Genomic DNA, 19754 nt, shown 5'->3' on the forward strand with positions numbered 1-19754 from the left:
TGCTCACATACAGCATGTTAAAAAAGTGTATGTAAGTTTGTCTGTGTCATGGTTGCAAGGAGTAGTTGAGGCAAGGATCTTGCAGCTTTGTTTTAAACACAAATATAATCCAAGAAGAATAAAATAATCCAGTGGAAATACACAAACAGCTAGCAAAGGACATGCACAGACAATAACTGACAAAGGAGAACTCAAACATTGGGCTATAATAGGGTTGCCAACTTCAGAAAAGGAAAATATGGGATAATCACGTATAGCCTATATGTATATACTCATGTAAAAACTCATCACCAAACACCAATGATTTGTACATATGGGTACAGTCATTTTAGACAGAAAGATAGAAATCTTTGTTGCCACAGTTTTGGAAGTGCCTTCTGTTCTAAAGAAGGGGGTGTCCCAATACTTTTGTCCACATAGTGTATGTACAAGTCATTGGTGTTTGGTGATGAGTTTTTGGCTCAAGGTCTGCATTTAAAGTCACACCAGAGGTGTTCAACTGGGATTATGACTTTCTGTAGACCAGTCAAGTTCTTCCACACTGACTGAATCAATCATTTCTTTTTGAACTTTGCTTTATACACAGAGGCATTGTCATGTTAGGTTAGAAAAGGGTCCTGTCCAAACTGTTGCTATAAAATTAGAAGCACACAATTCTAAATATCATTATATGCTTAAACATTAAGATTTGTACTCATGGAAATTACTAAAGTATTCAAACCTATTCGTTAGAAGGGGGAGTCCCAATACTTTTGGCAATATATATATATACAGTGGGTACGTAAATTATTCAGACCCCCTTAAATTTTTCACTCTGTTATATTGCAGCCATTTGCTAAAATCATTTAAGTAAATTTTTCCTCATTAATGTACACACAGCACCCCATATTGACAGAAAAACACAGAATTGTTGACATTTTTGCAGATTTATTAAAAAAGAAAAACTGAAATATCACATGGTCCTAAGTATTCAGACCCTTTGCTGTGACACTCATATATTTAACTCAGGTGCTGTCCATTTCTTCTGATCATCCTTGAGATGGTTCTACACCTTCATTTGAGTACAGCTGTGTTTGATTATACTGATTGGACTTGATTAGGAAAGCCACACACCTGTCTATATAAGACCTTACAGCTCACAGTGCATGTCAGAGCAAATGAGAATCATGAGGTCAAAGGAACTGCCTGAAGAGCTCAGAGACAGAATTGTGGCAAGGCACAGATCTGGCCAAGGTTACAAAAAATTTCTGCTGCACTTAAGGTTCCTAAGAGCACAGTGGCCTCCATAATCCTTAAATGGAAGGCGTTTGGGACGACCAGAACCCTTCCTAGAGCTGGCCGTCCGCCAAACTGAGCTATCGGGGAGAAGAGCCTTGGTGAGAGGTATAGAAGAACCCTAAGATCGCTGTGGCTGAGCTCCAGAGATGCAGTCGGGAGATGGGAGAAAGTTGTAGAAAGTCAACCATCACTGCAGCCCTCCACCAGTCGGGGCTTTATGGCAGAGTGGCCCGACGGAAGCCTCTCCTCAGTGCAAGACACATGAAAGCCCGCATGGAGTTTGCTAAAAACACCTGAATAAGATTCTCTGGTCTGATGAGACCAAGATAGAACTTTGGCCTTAATTCTAAGCGGTATGTGTGGAGAAAACCAGGCACTGCTCATCACCTGTCCAATACAGTCCCAACAGTGAAGCATGGTGGTGGCAGCATCATGCTGTGGGGGTGTTTTTCAGCTGCAGGGACAGGACGACTGGTTGCAATCGAGGGAAAGATGAATGCGGCCAAGTACAGGGATATCCTGGACGAAAACCTTCTCCAGAGTGCTCAGGACCTCAGACTGGGCCAAGGTTTACCTTCCAACAAGACAATGACCCTAAGCACACAGCTAAAATAACGAAGGAGTGGCTTCACAACAACTCCGTGACTGTTCTTGAATGGCCCAGCCAGAGCCCTGACTTAAACCCAATTGAGCATCTCTGGAGAGACCCAAAAATGGCTGTCCACCAACGTTTACCATCCAACCTGACAGAACTGGAGAGGATCTGCAAGGAGGAATGGCAGAGGATCCCCAAATCCAGGTGTGAAAAACTTGTTGCATCTTTCCCAAAAAGACTCACGGCTGTATTAGATCAAAAGGGTGCTTCTACTAAATACTGAGCAAAGGGTCTGAATACTTAGGACCATGTGATATTTCAGTTTTCTTTTTAATAAATCTGCAAAATGTCAACAATTCTGTGTTTTCTGTCAATATGGGGTGCTGTGTGTATATTAATGAGGAAAAAAATGAACATAAATGATTTTAGCAAATGGCTGCAATATAACAAAGAGTGAAAAATTTAAGGGGTCTGAATACTTTCCGTACCCACTGTGTGTATATATATATATATATATATATATATATATGGTAACACTTTATTTCGATAGTCCACTTTAGATATTCTACTAATAGTAAGTAACTTTGCAACTACATGTCAAAGCAGTCATTAGAGTATTAGTAGACTGTCTGCTTAATATCTTCTAACATTTTATTTATATTGGTCCACAACATACAACATACTGACTATCAGAAACTTTGCAAGTATATGTCAACTTATTCTACTAACCCTAAACCTACCCATCTGAGAGTTAGTAGAGATGTAGTTAGAAATTGAAGAGAATTAGTAGACATGTAGTTACAAGGTTACTTATAGTTAGTAGAATGTATAAAGTGGACTATCGAAATAAAGTGTAATATACATATATATATATATATATATATATATATGAAAATTAGTATTTTTCAATTAAAGACAACTTAAAGATTTAATATGGGCTGCTTTTGGTGCTTGACACCGAATAAGGTGAATAAGATCCAAGGCTAGGAATACACTAGACAGAGGTGGGTAGAGTACCCAAAAACTGTACTCAAGTAAAAGTAAAAGTACTTATAGAAATATTTACAAAAGTAAAAGTAATAGTCTGAATAGTTACTTGAGTAAGAGTAAAAAAGTATCGGATAAAAAAAAAAAAACTACTCAAGTAGTTAGTTACTTTGGATCATATACTGTATAGTCTATTTTTGTTTAGATATATAGATAAAATTTATGTAATGTGTGTGTATACACACACACACTGCCGTTCAAAAGATTTGTAATGCTTTTTAATGTAATTTATTTCAGTGATGCAAATCAGAATTTTTATCAGCCTTTACGGCAGACGCAAGTGTCACATAATCCTTCAGAAATCATAATATGTTGATTTATTATCAATGCTGTTCTTTTTAGCTTTTTATTCATCAAAGAATCCTGAACAAAATGTCACAGGTTCCAAAAAATATTAAGCAGCAAAACTGTTTCCAACATTGATAATAAATCAATATATTAGAATGATTTCTGAAGGATCATATGACTTTGAAAACTGGAGTAACAGCTGATGAAAATTCTGATTTGCATCACTGAATTCAATTATATTTTAAAGTATATTAATTATATATATATATATATATATATATATATATATAGGCCTATATATATATATATATAGGCCTATATATATATATATATATGTAACCTCTGACACGGAGAAGAGTGAAAACCCCGCTACCGAACATCTGAACATAACGAAACAAATGCACTAACGCGGGTTTTGGAGGGTGTTCATTTCATACTCTGTGACAGCTATATGTAATGTATACAATTATGTACATTGTATTTAATGTATAAGGTACATGTATAACAAACTGGTAATGTCATAGTGGTATCATGTATTGTAATTGAATGTAGCCTATCTATACCTGTGGAACTGCAGACAGCACATGCAGTGTTCATCTAACAGGCTAAAGATCTTCATAGCTAGCAAACAACAGCCTTTGCAAATTTGCTTTCAATTGACTGTAGATCCAAAGCCACATCTTCAATGCTCTTGATGTTACAACTCTGAGTGAGAACCGCTTCAGACGACTCAGCGCGTGCGGCAGGGAACTGAACGAATCATTCAAACTGATTCGCGAACCAATTCACTGGTCTGCCAACTGGTTTGATCAAGCCTTTGAACAGTATTGACTCAAAAGAATGAATCATTCGCGAATGGGCATCGCTCATTGCCCAGAGAAAAGTAGACGGCGCGTTTGGAATAAATTGAAGCATTTTTAACTTATTGCATTAAGATAAAGTAACGAGAGGAGCGTCGCCCACAGTAATGAAGTAAAAGTTCAGTTTTTTCACTAAAAATGTATTTGAGAAAGAGTAAAAGTACCCATCTTTAAAAATACTCTAAAAGTATTAATTACCCAAAATATTTACTCAAGTAAATGTAACGAAGAATTTATAACTCGTTCCACCCACCTCTGAGGCTAGAAGTTACTTAAATGTAAAATGTTTATCTCTATTTAACAACATTGCAATAGTGAAAGACAACTTCCCTTCCCTTATTTATACCATCTCAGGTATATTGCATGTTTTCTTGTGCAGCTGGATGTTGGACACATGAAATATAATCACGTTGTTTGTATTCACCAAAACTGATTTGCTGAAGTCAAAACACGGATGGTGAAGGGAATTGGCATTAGCGTGGGCACCACTTGCTGTGAAGCAGGAGCGACCAGCCAGCAGAGGATTCCGCAGCCTTCCTTGAACAGTTGTGTTCACGATTTCTGATTTACTTAATGTATACTGTCTGAGGGGGTGGCTGTGGATGGATGATGACAGGTGTCGGTGAGTATTCTCAAGTGATCAGCACTGCTGCTGCTGTATCAGACAGTAGTTAGTAGTCAGGAAATGGAACAAGGGGGGTCACGTACAGGGCACATCAATTAAGCCCAATATAAAGGACTTCCTGGATAATACTGGACAACTGGCAACCCTAAACTATGAATACACAGAACAAACAAGTAACTTAACTAGAAACAAGTGAGCTCAGTCTATAATTATACAAACAAACAAGAAAATGCTTAGAAACCAAGACAGCTATGAAAACAGTAAATAAACATAGGAAATGTGAAGATGGAAACAATGGAATGAAATGAACAGTCTCCAAAATGAGAGTCTCTGAAACAACAATATACAGAAGACCTGTGACATTACCCACCCCAACTAGACACCACCTGGTGCTGTAAAAATCACAATAGCATAGTATGGGCATCCTTCATACTGCCCCGGATGAGGTGAATGCTTTATTTAAGAACTTTTATGAGCATCTTTACAGTTCCGCGGTGGGTTTGGAGGATCAAAAGAGAATTGAATTCATATCAAAATTAAATCTCCCTCACCTATGTGACGAGCAACGTAATTTTCTTGACTCTCCAATTGAACTAAGTGAATTAAAAGAAGCTCTAGAGTCGATGAATAAGGGTAAGGCCCCCAGCCTGGGTGGTCTACCCCCAGAGTTGTATTTGGTGTTATGGGACATGCTTGGACCACTCCTTCTTAATTCCTTAAATTTTGCAATAGAGACAGGTTGTTTTCACAGAGATCAGAACACTGCCCTTATTTCCCTGATTCTGAAAAAAGGGAAGAACCCTCTCTGTTGCTCTAGCTATAGGCCGATTTCATTAATCTGCACGGACACTAAGGTTGCTTCAAGTTGCTGGCTCTCTAATCTCTTATGATCAGACAGGATTTCTTAAGGGACGCTGTGCTATGGATAATGTCCAACGTCTTTTGAATATTATAGACACGCCCAATCCAACTGACGATCAACGTGCTATTTTCTCGCTAGATGCAGAGAAAGCCTTTGATCAGGTTGAGTGGACGTATCTTTGGTCAGTTTTGAAGTGTTTTGGCTTTGGTCCCCATTTTATACATATGGTACGCCCTCGCTATACAAATTCTTTTGCACGGGTGTTGACAGGGATGAGTTGTTCAAGTGCTTTTCTGCTGGGCAGAGGCACAAGACAGGGCTGCCCATTTATCACCATGGCTGTTTTCCCTCTCGTTATCATATAATTTCCCCTATTATTATGGATAACTTTAAACACCATATTTCTCTTTTCGCTGATGATATTTTACTGTATTTGTCTAACATTTCTACCTCTATTTCTCAATGTCTTAAAATATTCAACAATTTTAGTAAAGTAAGTGGTTATAAAATTAATTGGGAGAAATCAGTACTAATGCCACTGTCCGTGCTGTGCGATACTGCATCTGTGTCCTCCTTAATCCCAGTTAGTAATGCATTCACATACTTAAATTCAGATCCTTCCCTCACTTCAGGCTGTGGTCAAGCAAAATTATAGTACCTTATTCAATAATATTAGACGAGCTCTAGAGAGATGGGACGCATTCCTACTTTCTTTGCAAGGTAGGATTGCAATCATTAAAATCTTCCTAGGCTTTTATTTTTATTCTCCATGATTCCTCTTTCTCCTTATAAAACTTTTTTCAAAGAAATGAATTCCATTATAACTAAATTCATTTGGAGCAACAAACGTCCAAGAATTAAACTTAATACCCTACAGAGAAGTCCTGCCAAGGGAGGTTTGGCATTTCCTAACATTCAACTATATTTCTGGGCATATCGGCTGTGCTCCATTAAGACTTGGTTGGAGGTAAACTCTGAGATTGCTTGGTGTAACATATAAGCATCTGTGGTGCATCCACATCGACTACAAGATATGTTATTTATATAAAATATAAAATCTGGGAAAAAGCCCTTTGTCTTTAAGCCGTGGTCTGATCAAGGTGTATTTGTTCTGGGTGATATTTTTAATAATCAGTGCCTAAGGTCCTTTCAGGATTTGAAAGAATGTTACAATCTTCCTGGACATTCCTACTTTCTGTATTTAAGGTTGAGAAGTGCAATGCGTGCATATGGAGTACCGTGGAACTGTAACCTGGACATTCATCCACTGATGGACTGTGTGAATTTTTCTCAGACACGTGGAGTAGTCTCGTTTATTTATAACAAACTGCTTAATCATGGCTCCGGTGCACTTCCCATCACTACAATATGGGAAAAGGAACTGGCCCCCTATAAACCTAACTGGGACTGGATATGGGAAAGTATTCCTGCGATGTCCAAGAATCCTGCCTATCAACTTATACACTTTCACAAGGCCTATGCAACACCATATGTGTTACACAGAATGAAGTGCTTGCCTACTCCTTTATGTACATTGTGTAATTCAAATACGGTGGGGACCTATATGCACATGTTCTTTGACTGTCCACTTATCAGCAAATTTTGGGATAAGGTGTTTCTTATGGTCTCAGAACTTTGCGATAGGCTTATTCCTAAACATCCCAATATTTGTTTGCTGAATGATGATTCTGATCTTAATTAAATGTTTACCAACGTAGAATGCTTCACACCGCACTAACTGCAGCCAAGAAGGTAATTTTTTAAATTTGGTATGAACCCACATTCCCGGCTGACAAAATGTGGCTTATAGAACTAAAAAATATTGCGCTGTTAGTGTTCAACAGCAAGAATTAACAGAGCTAAACCTAGAACAATTAAGTCATGGTCAGAATTTATTGAGAAACTGTCTTATATGATAACTAGATAGATTAAAATATAGGGAAAGATAAATAGTTGGTATTTCAGATGTGTATAAATATGGCATGTCACCCCTAGAGTGTTATATTTTATTTTGATTTTTTTTTAATGCAAACCCTGGCTTGTATATAGTTATTGTAAGCCATGCATGCTGGCTTTGTTCTACAATAAAAAAAATAAATAAAAAAAATTGCAAATATATAGCACAATAGCAAAAGTCCAGGTGGGAGGAGGCGATGGTACACTTCTGAGGTAGATCAAGATGGCAGATGAGAGGGTCAGGCTCATGGGGCACCAGAGGAGCAGCACGCCATGGTAGAGCCTGAGGAACAGCAGACCTGAGCGGAGACGAGGATTTGGAAGACCAAGGTGGAGGGGGTGAAGGTGTAGACCAGGGGTGATCAGTCCTGTTCTTGATTTACCTGCCTGCAGAGTTCAGTTTCAGCCCTGCTCCAACACACCTCCGGGTATTTGTAAAGTACTCCTGAAGATCTTAATTTGTTGGTTCAGGTGTGTTTGATCAGGTTGGAGCTGAAGATAGATATTAGGCACCCCTGGTGTAGACCAAAGCAGAGCCAGAGGAACAGAGGACCAGGCCGATGCCACAGGATCATAGAACCAAGACGAAGCCAAGGGATCAGAGAACTGAGAAGGAGCTGGTATTTAGCAGAATTAACAGATCACTTCCAAAGCGCAGGTCAAAAAAAGACGTAGGCATAATTTAACCTTATATTGAGGCAAACGTCTAGCGACACAAAATTAAAGCATGCTGAGACTGATTAGATGGTAAAAGTATACAAATATACACCAAAGGAAGCAGTCAAGCCTTTTTACTAATCTACAAAAGTTGCGCTTAATGTCATATCTAATGATGTGTGTTGAGATATTTAATATGAAAATAAATGTAGCCTAATTTGGTTATATTAGATGTCTTTTTTTCTTATTTAGCCTAACCATAATCATGATATTGTACACTGTAAAAAATTTCACAGCATGTAACTGTAATATTTCACAGTAAATTACATTATTATCACTTTACAGGCTTTTATTGTGATATTTCACAATATAATACTGTATTCGGAATTTTACTGTGAAAATAATGCAGGCGGAGCTGTTACAGGAAACTACTGTAAATTACATCCCGCGTCTGCATGCTGTGTCGTGACTGAGCTCTCTCGTCTCCTCCATGTTTTCACCCGACGAATTCAGCTGTAAGTGTTGAAATGTCAAATTAAATGCCTTTTTTTATATGATACTGCATGTAATTTAAAAGTATTAACCAAGTAGAGTTAGTTGTAGGTTCTGTTGTCACGTTGTTAGCGGTTAGCTTACACATAAGTTATAGATTTGATCATGCCTTTTTTTGAACCATAAACAGACGTTAGTTGTAATCATACCGTATTAAGTGAGTAGCTAACTGTGAGACATTAGCTAACTTTTTGGAGCCTCATTTCGGGGAAAAAAATGTCATTATCTCTTAACTTTAGCTTTTCTTAGCGCTAACAGCGATCTCTTTCCCTTTCCTCTCTTTCCTTTCACTAGGGAATAAAGTTGTATGTAAGGTAAGATGGCCTTTTGATCGTTATTATCAACCAAAGAAATTATAGTGTCGTGGATTATGGCAAAGGTAAATTCATCTAAAATGAGTAACGTTAACTGGGCTTCTTCATATTTTTCTTCCCTGCTGTGTGTGTGTGTGTGTGATACCGAGCAGCCGTTGTCTGCTTCGTCAACTGAAAAATGATAAATTGATAAAGGTAAGGGATTATTTGTGCGCAAATTTTGACTCTGTGCCACCATAGGTACAGACAGTTGAGTCTTATTGTACTCGTATTCTATTGATATATTATTTTGCAGCCTTGTGCTACAGCTACAGCCACTGACGGTTAAGGGACTGTGATGCTACCAAGAACCCCTAGCTTGCTTGAATGTTCAAGGTAATGTTGTCCTTCTCATTTTTATTGTATTTTCAAGTTTCAAGTCGTCCACAAATTTGTTGTGAGCAGTTTCATGTAGGAACTATTTTCAGTTTCTACATGAAACTGCTCAGAATAAGGTCTGTGGATTATCTTGAGTAACCGGGCCATGATTTCTGGAAAAAGACATTGCTGTAGAGTGAGAATGGTTCTGACTATGATACTAATGATGTATTAATTTCATTTAAAAGATCTAAATGTAAACAAAAAGGTTGCCTCACTGCCTGAAATCAGCATAAACGATTCAAACCTGCTATCACTTCTGAACTGAATCATTTGGTCTTGACAAAATGTTTAAAAAGGCCTATATTTGCCACTGTCTTGGATTTGAAACAAAAAATTAATAATCTATTATGCAAATGACAGATTTGTAATATCAAAACTGTTAAGTGTTTAGTTATGTATAATTTTAATGTATTATTTCAATAATGAACACACTGGTTTGTAGTGCAAACAGTTTTACCATTTACTTGTTATTGTTATTGTTATTTCCCTACAGCAGCTAATGAACCGGAAGTCTCACACAGTCACAGAAAACGGTTTACGTCTGCATTGAAAAATAAGGTGAATTGCAATTATTTTCTTTTCAAATTAGTCATCTAAAACTCAGTAGTTATAGTATGCCGCCACACTACTCTTTTCACTCTAATTTTTTAAATAAATATATCTTGATTTCTTTTCTGAACGGGGGGAGGGGGGGATACATTACCAAGAGTCAAGTCAGACATTCGACAGTCATAATTGACATTAACACACAGGGAAAATGTGTAATGTTTTGATTAAAAGATAGCATTAAACGTCAGCAAAACCCTAAGAATTCACAACATTTTTTTCCAATAGTGCTCTCATTATAACGTTATGTATATGACAGATTAATGTTCTGCATTTCTATTTTGAGCTGCGCGCGCTGAAGATGAAGCATTTGCAGGTTTATAATCAATGGGATTTAACTCATCATTTATCTCATATAGAATACGCTTCATTATTTATACAACATAACGTTATATTACGACTTATAGGCTATCTGCACAAAGTGCCCTGAAAGCATGAACGTGTCTGCGCGGCTCTGAATGAACTCCTTTTGTGGACACGTTCTTCACGCAACAACGTGCAGAAACACGGCAAGTTGGCAACTGAACTCTAAAAATTCACAGCGTTTTATTATAATAGTGTTCTCATTATAATGTTATGTACAGGTGCATCTCAATAAATTAGAATGTTGTGGAAAAGTTTATTTATTTCAGTAATTCAACTCAAATTGTGAAACTCGTGAATTAAATAAATTCAGTGCACACAGACTGAAGTAGTTTAAGTCTTTGGTTATTTTAATTGTGATGATTTTGGCTCACATTTAACAAAAAAACACCAATTCACTATCTCAACAAATTAGAATATGGTGACATGCCAATCAGCTAATCAACTCAAAACACCTGCAAAGGTTTCCTGGGCCTTCAAAATGGTCTCTCAGTTTGGTTCACTAGGCTACACAATCATGGGGAAGACTGCTGATCTGACAGTTGTCCAGAAGACAATCATTGACACCCTTCACAAGGAGGGTAAGCCACAAACATTCATTGCCAAAGAAGCTGGCTGTTCACAGAGTGCTGTATCCAAGCATGTTAACAGAAAGTTGAGTGGAAGGAAAAAGTGTGGAAGAAAAAGATGCACAACTAACCGAGAGAACCGCAGCGTTATGAGGATTGTCAAGCAAAATCGATTCAAGAATTTGGGTGAACTTCACAAGGAATGGACTGAGGCTGGGGTCAAGGCATCAAGAGCCACCACACACAGACGTGTCGAGGAATTTGGCTACAGTTGTCATATTCCTCTTGTTAAGCCACTCCTGAACCACAGACAACGTCAGAGGCATCTTACCTGGGCTAAGGAGAAGAAGAACTGGACTATTGCCCAGTGGTCCAAAGTCCTCTTTTCAGATGAGAGCAAGTTTTGTATTTCATTTGGAAACCAAGGTCCTAGAGTCTGGAGGAAGGGTGGAGAAGCTCATAGCCCAAGTTGCTTGAAATCCAGTGTTAAGTTTCCACAGTCTGTGATGATTTGGGGTGCAATGTCATCTGCTGGTGTTGGTCCATTGTGTTTTTTGAAAACCAAAGTCACTGCACCAAGAAATTTTTTGAGCACTTCATGCTTCCTTCTGCTGACCAGCTTTTTAAAGATGCTGATTTCATTTTCCAGCAGGATTTGGCACCTGCCCACACTGTTAAAAGTACCAAAAGTTGGTTAAATGACCATGGTGTTGGTGTGTTTGACTGGCCAACAAACTCACCAGACCTGAACCCCATAGAGAATCTATGGGGTATTGTCAAGAGAAAAATGAGAAACAAGAGACCAAAAAATGCAGATGAGCTGAAGGCCACTGTCAAAGAAACCTGGGCTTCCATACCACCTCAGCAGTGCCAGAAACTGATCACCTCCATGCCACGCCGAATTGAGGCAGTAATTAAAGCAAAAGTAGCCCCTACCAAGTATTGAGTACATATACAGTAAATGAACATACAGTGGGGCAAAAAAGTATTTAGTCAGCCACCAATTGTGCAAGTTCTCCCACTTAAAAAGATGAAAGAGGCCTGTAATTTTCATTATAGGTATACCTCAACTATGAGAGACAAAATGAGAAAAGAAAACCCAGAAAATCACATTGTAGGATTTTTAAAGAATTAATTGGTAAATTCCTCGGTAAAATAAGTATTTGGTCACCTACAAACAAGCAAGATTTCTGGCTCTCACAGACCTGTAACTTCTTCTTTAAGAGGCTCCTCTGTTCTCCACTCGTTACCTGTATTAATGGCATCTGTTTGAACTTGTTATCAGTATAAAAGACACCTGTCCACAACCTCAAACAGTCCAACTCCAAACTCCACCATGGCCAAGACCAAAGAGCTGTCAAAGGACACCAGAAACAAAATTGTAGACCTGCACCAGGCTGGGAAGACTGAATCTGCAATAGGTAAGCAGCTTGGTGTGAAGAAATCAACTGTAGGAGCAATTATTAGAAAATGGAAGACATACAAGACCACTGATAATCTCCTCGATCTGGGGCTCCACGCAAGATCTCACCCGTGGGGTCAAAATGATCACAAGAACTGTGAGCAAAATCCCAGAACCACACGGGGGACCTAGTGAATGACCTGCAGAGAGCTGGGACCAAAGTAACAAAGGCCTCAAATCCTGCAGTGCCAGACGTGTCCCCCTGCTTAAGCCAGTACATGTCCGGGCCTGTCTGAAGTTTGCTAGAGAGCATTTGGATGATCCAGAAGAGGACTGGGAGAATGTCATATGGTCAGATGAAACCAAAATAGAACTTTTTGGTAAAAACTCAACTTGTCGTGTTTGGAGGAGAAAGAATGCTGAGTTGCATCCAAAGAACACCATACCTACTGTGAAGCATGGGGGTGGAAACATCATGCTTTGGGGCTGTTTTTCTGCAAAGGGACCAGGACGACTGATCCGTGTAAATGAAAGAATGAATGGGGCCATGTATCGTGAGATTTTGAGTGAAAACCTCCTTCCATCAGCAAGGGCATTGAAGATGAAACGTGGCTGGGTCTTTCAGCATGACAATGATCCCAAACACACCGCCCGGGCAACGAAGGAGTGGCTTCTTAAGAAGCATTTCAAGGTCCTGGAGTGGCCTAGCCAGTCTCCAGATCTCAACCCCATCGAAAATCTTTGGAGGGAGTTGAAAGTCCGTGTTGCCCAGCGACAGCCCCAAAACATTACTGCTCTAGAGGAGATCTGCATGGAGGAATGGGCCAAAATACCAGCAACAGTGTGTGAAAACCTTGTGAAGACTTACAGAAAACGTTTGACCTCTGTCATTGCCAACAAAGGGTATATAACAAAGTATTGAGATGAAAATTTGTTATTGACCAAATACTTATTTTCCACCATAATTTGCAAATAAATTATTTAAAAATCCTACAATGTGATTTTCCGGATTTGTTTTCTTCTCATTTTGTCTCTCATAGTTGAGGTATACCTATGATGAAAATTACAGGCCTCTCTCATCTTTTTAAGTGGGAGAACTTGCACAATTGGTGGCTGACTAAATACTTTTCTGCCCCACTGTACTTTCCAGAAGGCCAACAATTCACTAAAAAAAAAATTTTTTATTGGTCTTATGAATTATTCTAATTGGTTGAGATAGTGAATTGGTGGGTTTTTGTTAAATGTGAGCCAAAATCATCACAATTAAAAGAACCAAAGACTTAAACCACTTCAGTCTGTGTGCATTGAATTTATTTAATATACGAGTTTCACAATTTGAGTTGAATTACTGAAATAAATGAACTTTTCCACGACATTCTAATTTATTGAGATGCACCTGTATATGACTGTCCTAGTCATAGTTATTAATATTCTGCATTGTTGTATGTACTGCTCGCTCTGCGCTCTGAAGAGATAGGGTTAGGGTAGTTCTACATTGAAGCGCTTTACTGCAGTACAACTCAACCAAATGCATCTTATACGAGATAAATAATATATACACGATATATATAAACTGGCTGAAATCACTCGTACCCTACCTGATTGGAAAAATCCAGTCTTTCACTCTGCCTGTGTCAATTTGAGTCTTGTTAAAGATTTAAATCCCTGCCGCCAAGATGCTCCTCTGCCGGACACGGATTATGGAAAGTGAAACTTAAATCTATAGGGGTGGTTGGATTTATTCACGGATGTTAAAATATTTATTTAAAGCTTCCTTCTTTTCAGATTCTTATTTACAGCATTATCTTAATAGGCTGTATATTAACTTATTGGGAGAAAACCAGTAGTTCTATGTGAAATCAAGACATTTGAGCACCCCCATATAGCTAAAATGGCATGATCATAACACCTCTGCGAATATTCGACTGTGAGATTGAGAGTCGAATCAGGCTCCTCCTATCAAAGCATCGAATCGTCGACTATTAGGGGTCACCCCTAAACAGTAGGTAACAGTATATCTGTTTCTGTTCCAGGTGACACAATGAAGATGAGGGTATGGATGCTGACATTGGAGGGTCAATTTGAAGCATCGTATGCTGACGATGCTTCTTGCACTCTGGAATTTACCAAAGGTAATTTCTACATAACATTGTAATTGGAGGCTTGTTTTTTATTTGGCGGGTTAAACAAGGAATGTTTGGATGTGTTGGGATTTTGCGAGCCGCGCAGGACCACAGCAGCCAAGTGGTGACGTTCCCCTTCTCCCCCTCAAACAAGTGGTGTGGAGACCAAACAAGCTGTGCTGGAGACCAGAGAGGAAGCTTTTTTTTTTAAAAGGATGCTCCCTCCTCTGCAAACAGTACATATAAAGTGATGTACACTATTGTGTGCAAATGCTCTGCCTGGATAAATCACACACCTCTACTTTGTTGCAGTACTGTTCTTGACTGTGTGTTTGTGATGGAAATGTTTATAAGCTGCTGTTATTTAAATGGTTAGGGTTAATATCACCTTGTTCTGTCACCTTTTTGGTCTGCACTGCATAGTGACCCACTGAAGGTGGTGACTGGGAACTGACACCTTTTTCATCCAACCTGAAAGAAACTAACAGCTTTCCTCTCTGCCTTTTTGTTTATAGGTACTTCTTGAGCATCGATCCAGAGACAGGCACAAACTCAAAGTGGCAGAGAGGACATAACAACCAGCAAGTCTGTACACTGATCAGGAAACTCATTCAGTTCGAATGGATGTCAATCTAGTGTGTAAGCAATGTTCCAATGCCAAAATGGACAAACTCAGCTCTGGCTTTGTGTTAAGCTAGATGTAGTCATGCAGTAAGATGATCACTGAATATGTTCTACAGTGTGTCCTAGTTCGAAGGAGAGAAGCATGACCATCTGAACCTCTTTGCTGGAAAGTTTAGACAGAATTTATTGAACTGCAAAATAAATGTGTAAAATTGATTGTTTTTGTGTTTATTTGAATTGAACATATCTTTCCAGTGTTATAGGTTATTGAATGTGTTAACAGATAAAATGTAAAAATTACAGTATTTTACAATGAATTAAAAGTAAATTTTAAATTAAAACTTTTTAATTAATAAATTTGATAGTAAATTAAAAACACAATACTGGCTACTGAGTTGCATTACTATTACAGTTTACACTGTAATTCTACAGCAGAATACTGCTAAACTGCAGTAATCTGATGGTATTTCACAGCTAAATACAGTAATTCTACAGGAGCATACTGCTAAATCACAGTATGGAATAACTACTGTGAGGTCACAGTATACAGCTGTCATTTCACAATTATTTACTGTAAAAGGATACAGTAACTTACTGTGAAAGTAATATAACTAGTTTACAGTAATTTACGGTGAATTTAGATACAGTAATTAACTGTGAAAGTAATGCAACTAGTAGCCAGTAATTTATTGTGAATTTACGGTCAAATTTTTTACAGTGTAACTGTCGTGTCTTGTTTTTCCATGAACAATTGGGACTAATGAAATTCAATAATAATGGCAATCACATTTAACAGCATAGGCTCCTATTTGAATATGTTATTTTAATTTATGAAGAATAAATGATAAGTATAAAAAGCGTATGATGTGATTTAGCCTATGCACATTTGTTCGAAAGCCAGAGAGATCACAAGATGCTAGGCAAAGGTTAGGCTATTGTTTACAGAAAGGATGCACGTTATCATCTTTTTTTCTGTTAATTATCATGTTTTTCTTCAAAGCACCAACTTAGAATGTTTATTTGATTGCTTGTGTTACATGAGAAAATAAATAAGTCTGATGTAACAGATTTAATGCGGGTGCAGTTCGTGTCGCGAATCACAGTCTTTATGTCAAACAGTTCTGGTCTGGTACAGAATTAAATTAGTGCTGCTGTCGGATAACAGGTTGGGTGTTCTGTTAAATACTGCTGGTTCATGTTTACCAAACAGGACCCGTGCAGGACTCTGCTTTAAACTGCTTTGCGTCTCTCTGTCAGGTAACCCCATGTGCGTGATGCGCCATTTACAGGCATTTCCCTAAACCGCAACACAGCTCATATATTTTTCCACCAAAGGGTGAGAGATTACAAAAATGATTATTTATTTTTGATAATTATTATTTTATTTCAGTTAGTTTTTCAATAACTGTTGTTAGTTTTGTTTCATTTAAATTTTTCGATTATTTTCATTTTTTTAATTTCAGTTTACGAAATAGTTTTTTCATCAATCGTTTTCATCTTAGTTTTAGTCTTCGTTTACATTTTAGTCTTCGTTTACGAAAATAACCTTGCTGAGGACACTGGTGAAGCCAAGGGATAAGAGGACTGAGGTGGAACCGGTGGGACTGGGGACACTGTTGAGTTTAGAGAATGAGAATGTGAAATCCCAAGTTTATAGCAATATGTGCTATTGCAGAGACCTGAACAACCATCAATCACTTAATTAACCCTTGCATTGAGTTTCTCAATGAGGCTAAAATTTATATTAAATGCACCAGTTCAGCCAGAATCTGGAGTTACTTGCTTGCGTTGCCTTTGTGTTACAGGGATTCCCTTCTGTCGTCGTCGTTGCAGGAAAGGGGTTTTCCCGAGTTGGTGATTGGCTGGAAGTTCAGTAGTCTTTGAAGTGATGTCTTGGGAAGCCAATGGTTGGGCGTTGGCTGAGGATGGTTTTGGAGTCAGTTGCTGGTTGAAGTTTGAAGCGGGTGCAGTCGGAGCTGGACTTTGCGGCAAACGTAACTTTTGAACACGAGACACAATGGAAAGAAAAGAAACTAAAGTAAAAGAACAAAATGAGTAACGAGACTATGTGGTTTTTCCTCTCATCGTGGTGTTAAGTAGCAACTGGCCTGTAGGCCAGAGCACGCTCAAAGAGCGCTAAAAACAGCGTCAAAACGCGGTGGCGAGAAGAAGAAGGGCGAGGACGAGAAGGGAAGATTTGATGGTGTCCTGAGTTTTTCAACTCGGCTTCTGGACACATCCCATTTGGTGTCTTGACCAATTAGATAGGCTATTGTCTTAGCTAGGGTTGTTCCTTCCATCATAAATCAGCATGTTATCAGTCACATGGTCCAAATTTCACACACTCTTGCAAAGTATACTTTTGGATGTGATTTCTATAACCAGAATATGATACATTTGACAAAGAATCAGTTGGATGAAACGTTTCAAGCTAGAATTGTCAAGCTCATACATACCAAACACGAATAAACCTTAAAGTCATTCAATAGTTATTAAAAAGACATACATAATATGTACTTAAAACACGATAGTCTAATGTGTGGTTACATATATAATATAGTGTTATGCCTAGCAATGTCCTTTTAGGATGATTTTATGTGCATATGAAAAAGAAAGTCTCTGTGTAGTTCTATGTAGGACATAGGGACAAGTTCGGTGAAGACCAGAGAGAGGTTAAAAGGTCTCCTAAAGAATTTCAGTCTCAGTCTTTGTCTTGTATGTGTGGGGGAAAAGTCAATCTAAAGAAGCTTGTGATTTCTCTTGTGGAACACGTGTGATGGCCATCTCTTTGACCATTAATCTTGATTATTTACCCCAAATTTGACGATCTCCTTCTGACATTGTACTTATCAATAAGGATTCTTTTGTCTTAATGTTGCAAGCTGTTCTGGAAGAGGCTTGTTGGTTAGGCTTCCTTCAGAGGTTGGAGCTAGGAATCTGATTTATGACGTTTTCCTGTTTTCTTGGGGCCTCTTCTGGAATTTCAGCTCATGTTTCGATGTTCTGATCGAATCTTAGTTTGTCTGACTCGTTCTGATTCTACAGAGGACTGAGGTGGAACCGGTGGGGCCGAGGACACTAGGTGGAGTCAAGGTATCAGGGGACTGAGGTGGAGCCAGTGGGACCAAGGACACTGGTGGAGCCAAGGGATTAGAGAACTGAGATGGAGCCGGTGAGATAGAAGACACTGTTGTAGCCAAAGTATAGGAGGACTGAGGTGGAGCTAGTAGGACCAAGGACACCATTGGAGCCAAGGGATTGGAGGACTAAGGTGGAGCTGGTGAGACCAAGGACACAGGTGGAGCCAAGGGATCGGAGGACTTAGGAGGAGCCAGTGGGACCAAGGACACTATTGGAGCCAAGGTATCAGAGAACTAAGGTGGAGTGGGTGGGACCGAGGACGCTGGTGGAGACAAAGTATCGGAGGACTGAGGTGGAGCCAGTGGGACCAAGGACACTATTGAAGCCAAGGGATTGGAGGACTAAGGTGGAGCTGGTGGGACCAAGGACACTGGTGGAGCCAAGAGATTGGAGGACTGAGGTGGAGCCGGTGAGAATGTGGGCACTGGTGGAGCTAAGGGATCAGAGGACTGAGGTGGAGCTAGTGGGGCCAAGGACACTGTTGGAGCCAAGGTATCAGAGGACTAAGGCGGAGCCAGTGGGACTGAGGACACTGGTGGAGCCAAGGTATCAGAGGACTAAGGTGGAGCCAGTGGGACCAAGAACACTTTTGGAGCCAAGGGATCGGGAATTGGGGTGAAGCTGGTGGGACTAAGGACACTATTGGAGCCAGGGCGGTGAGGGCTGAGGTGCAGCCAAAGATCCAGAGGTTCATGGTGGAGCCAAGGGATAGTAGGGCAGAGCTGGAGGTTCTTAAGTTTTTGGTTTGGGCCACGACTCAGAAGAACCGGTAAGCCTGGAGACCATGAATGGACCGGTGAAGCTGGAGGATTGAGCAGAGCCAGTGGAGCAGGAGGATGAAGTGAAGTCTGGGGAACTAATGAAGATCCTGTCATAATTGGTGGAGATGGAAGGGCTAGTGACCTGCAGGGAACCCGGGAGCCATCAATGCTGTATGGAAACAGTGGTAAAGGAAGAGCCAGGGGACAGGACGTAAACAGGGAGTCAATTATGATGGCCTGAGCCAGGAAATCCACTGAACCAGATGCAACCAGCAAAGAATGAGGAGGAACAGCTTCCAGGAAGATAAGTGCAGTACTGTTTCTACCTCAAGTAGGGCCTTTAAAGGATGGCAGAAGGCAGCGACTCTCAACTGGTGGGTCACATGTCTATTCTGACAGGGTCGCTCAGAGCAGAGGGAAAGACAATCCTAATTTAAAACAATAAAATGCAAATTATTATATTTTTATGCATTGTTAGATAATCAAAATATTTAGGGCATGTTGTAAAAGGAAGTTGTTGTTGATGTCTACTATTTACCTCTTAAAATTTTGCACAAATTCTTCTGTCACTTCGTAATAAGACTATGCTTGTATGCATTTACTAAATTGTACATTTTCCTATTTAGCTCCAGTCAAATTAGCATATTTACAAATTGTTGGTTATGCAGTTCAATAACATTTTCATTTACTTTTGTTTGGTAACAAATTGGG

General features: G+C 39.2%; 1 long non-coding RNA gene across 1 annotated transcript; it reads left to right on the plus strand.

Moving 5' to 3' along the window:
• Positions 1-9195: 9195 nt before the first annotated feature.
• Positions 9196-10006, plus strand: LOC131546174 (uncharacterized). Its single transcript, XR_009272616.1, has 3 exons — positions 9196-9229; positions 9330-9409; positions 9948-10006. It is a non-coding gene; the product is annotated as an uncharacterized LOC131546174 (long non-coding RNA).
• Positions 10007-19754: the final 9748 nt, after the last annotated feature.

Source organism: Onychostoma macrolepis, chromosome 08, assembly GCF_012432095.1.
Source record: "Onychostoma macrolepis isolate SWU-2019 chromosome 08, ASM1243209v1, whole genome shotgun sequence".
NCBI classification, from domain to species: Eukaryota; Metazoa; Chordata; class Actinopteri; order Cypriniformes; family Cyprinidae; genus Onychostoma; species Onychostoma macrolepis.